Source organism: Microtus ochrogaster, unplaced genomic scaffold (genome assembly GCF_000317375.1).
Source record: "Microtus ochrogaster isolate Prairie Vole_2 unplaced genomic scaffold, MicOch1.0 UNK9, whole genome shotgun sequence".
Lineage (NCBI taxonomy): Eukaryota > Metazoa > Chordata > Mammalia > Rodentia > Cricetidae > Microtus > Microtus ochrogaster.
The window spans coordinates 561,576-565,559 of record NW_004949107.1 but is presented as its reverse complement, the minus strand read 5'-3'; positions in this window follow the sequence as shown (position 1 = coordinate 565,559).

Below are 3,984 nucleotides of genomic sequence, written 5' to 3'. Positions count from 1 at the left end.
GAAATCGTCTATATTTCCTGAAAGCCTGTTTCTTCCTACAAAGTAGAAGGAATGATGTAGTAGCCAGAATGACTAAGTCCACTAAACTGAATGCTAGGAGAAAGAAGGGCGGAGTCAGAAAGAAGCCATGGAGCCTCTGCTAGAGACAGACGTGCTAAAACTTTGCTGTCTCATGGCGATACACAGATTAATGGAAGTGGGTTAAATTAAGATATAAGAGTTAGCCAGAAATATGCTTAAGTTATTGCTTAAGTATTACAAACAGTATTGCAAATAATATAGTTTCTGTGAAGTTATTTTGGAACTGAGCAGCCAGGAACAAACAAGCGGCCTTCCTTCAACACTGGTTTTTGTTGTTTGTGTCACTGTAGACTTCCCAATATAGACAACTGTATGTTATCAGAAAAGCTCACTCATCTATCATGTTTTCCTCATCCCACCTTTCTGGACAATGGAATACTCGCTCCCTCTGAACACACTCATTCAGGTACAATGACCTAAAGTTTGGCTTTGGAGCACATCTGTCATTGTTCTTCTTTTAATATGTCTTTGCTTCCAAACTCATTATTTCCCTGGACTATAGTATTAGAGGATGAACTGGGTGTGGTCATAAGACTCTCATGTGATATGCAGGTACTTACTGCCATTGACATCCAGGCATCCTGTGCTGATGCTTGGTGATGTACTGGAAATCCACATCATTTATCTGTCTACCCAGTGTCCTTCCAAACCTTCAAATCAAGAGTTAGTACCATACTCACTGTAAGCAATATATTGTCACAGATAATAGAGATAAAAATGGTTTATGGGACCCTGTCACACTATAATTGTGATAGTAGCATGCATGTAGGTATTAAAACAAAGTATAATGTTTAGTAAGGCACAAATATACAGTAAGAGGGAATAATGAAGATTTGGAGTAATAGTTTATCTGAGGAGACAATGACAAGAACTGAAATCAAACATCTTTGTATTGGGATGAGATGATAAGAGCTGAAAGTGCCAAGATATGAAAAAGAAATTAGTGTATCCAACATTGTACAGAAGGAAGACAGATAGGAAGGTTGAATCTGTGGAATGAAATACATAAGGATGTAGATGTGGAGATATGGTTACACAAGACAAGAAAACATGATCAAGTATGAATCCCCACCCATTCTTTAAGACAATCTCCCATAGCTCAAGCTGGTCTCTAACTTAGTATATAGCCAAGGAAGAAATTGACCAATCCTCCTTCCTTTGCCTCCCTAGTTCTGGAGAAACAGTCATGTGCTGTAACACTCAGTTGGTGTAGAACCAGAAATTGAATACAGAACTTCACATGAGACAATAGTTCTCTACAAACTGAGCTATATCCTCAGCTCTGCTTTTTCTTTCTGAAAGATCAATATGACATTTATATAGAATGTAGACTATAGGAAACTGGGGCTAGTTTGAAAAACTGAATATTGGGATAACAGGGACTTCTCCAATGAGTCTTGTCCCAATATCTCTGGGTCCTAAAGCCAGATAGTATACAGGCTTTGTGTCAAAACTGTCTGGCTCTCTATTGTCCCTGGTTAGATGATGTAGTCATATTTTGGGCACAGTAGCCAGAACATGTCTAATATGTCATGGCTGAGGTCCACCCACATCTATACTTCTCTGCTTGTGTGTTTACTTGCCATGTTGAAAAACAGCACACCTCAACCAATCACGCAAGAAACTTGAGTCCCAGGTCCCACATCCTAGGCACTGGTATTATGTCAACTTACAAGATATCATAAACAAAGACAGCTGTGTTTGGGGTATCAAGTCACAAGGCCAAAGTCTAATAAATGACTGATTGCATCCAAACCAAGAGCAGTACCATAAAAGGAACAGAATTACTGTCATATCTAAGGTATATGCTGTGGTGCAGCCATTGATTCAAGCTGAGGGCATGAGTACCCAAGAGACTGGAACATCTCTGAACAGCAATGAAACAGGATCGGACACTCCTTGTAAAGATCCCACACTCCAGGAAGGCTGAAGAGGACAGGTATACCCACATAGTGGGTGCCATTAAAAACCCTGAGCATTCTTTCTGCAAAAAAAGAAAGACCTCTTAGAGCTCATAGACCTTAGAGAATCTGTCTTCACCAGGAAAATTTGAGGAATTAATTTCATCATGAATTGACAGAGCAAGAAAAGGCATTGTGATAATTGGTACTTACTCTGATTTATAAATGAAATAAACAATGAGAGAGAAAGGGAGATTGTTGCCAAAGAAGTTGTTTTAAATCTAAGACTTTAAGGTATACGGTCCTTCCATTAGACATCCTTAATAATACCAGAAATCTTATCCAGTCTTTCCCCACTACAAATGAGAAAGACAAGCTGAGGGCATCATTCCAACTTAGAAATTGACAACATAGTTTCTTGCTCCTAGCCCTTCCCTCACATCTTCTCAACTATTCCGTCCCTTTTCTCTTTATCTCCATGTCCGCCCCAGTGGCTACAGAGGGTGACTTATCTCTAACTTATTTTTCTTCCTTGGTAAAACTGATTTTTGTTCTGCTTTGCCATTCAAAGGAGGATATAAAAAGACCCGCTCTGCATCCATAGTGGCCAGATTGGAGGAAAAGGTTAGAAGAAGAGGTTAAAGTATGTGTGTCGCTGAAGGAACACATGCTTTACATTCCCTTTACACAGCAAACAGATGGCTGGATCTTTATACGAGTGCCAGGAAGAAACAGCTGGCAAATCAAAACATACTGCAAGTGGTTAGAAGTGCTTATGAGCATTTGGGAAAAAAAACACAATATTTTTGAAAGAGGAGGAAAAGTTCAAGCTTAATACTTAACATTCAGAGATGAGGCTGGATTGGGAAGCTGAGTTGCAAAAGACAGTACAGAGGGGCAGAATTCTGCTTGGATTTGCAGCCTCTTGCACAGACATCTGCTGGAGAAAGATGCAATGTTTAGGGTGCACTTAAAGTAAACTTAATGCAAAGAAAGTAAAAATGGGGGATAATGCTCAACAAAGACCAAGAGGGAAAGAGACACAGAGCGTAAAGAGAAAAGAACAGAGGATAAAGAGAGGGCCCACTCTTTGAATGAAAATTCCTTTGTGATTATATTTGAGTATTGTGGTGCATAAATCTAATTAATCTTTATCAATAAAAATCAGGAGTCAGATATTAGGGTAAAAACCTGAAGGATCAGATAAGCATCAGTGCAGCCACTAGTGACTTCTTACCTCCTCTGTTCCTTTATTTAAAAGGGCAAAGATCTTGTCTCTGCTCCAACTTATCATTTTCTGTCTCTCCTCTGTACAGACCTCCAGACCTCTTTTGCTAACTAGTCACTAGCTCTGCCCTCTGACTCCAAGCAAGCTTCATTTGTCAGAACCCAATGAAAGTATCACACAACAGTATTGTCTTAATCAGGGTTTATATTGCTGCAAAGAGACATCTTGACCACAGCAACTCTTATAAAGAAAACATTTAATTGAGGGGACTCGCTTACACTTTCAGAGAATCAATCCATTATCAACACAGCAGGGAGTATGAGGATACATAGGCAGACATGATGCTGGAATAGGAGCTGAGAGCCCTTCATCTTGCAGGCCACAGGAAGTTGACTGAGTGATATCCCAAGCACATAAAACCTCAAAGCCTGCCCCCACAGTGACACACTTCTCTAACAAGGCCACCTCCACTTAAAAAAAAAAAAAAACACCTCACAGCACCAATTCCTATGAGATTATGGGGCCAATTGCATTCATAATCCCACAGGCATTTAACAGAAAACACTTCAGAGCCTCCAACCATTTCTTTTATCATAGAAGAAATACATGGCTGCCAAAGTGTAGATGATCAAAACCTTCAGTTTAGATTCAAACCTTCCAGGCCATACCACTTGGGTGGGTAGCCCAGAACAGAGGTGATTGCACATTATTAACAAATAAAAGACCTTTTATTCCTTTTCACCACCAAAGTATCACTAGACAGAAGAGTGACAG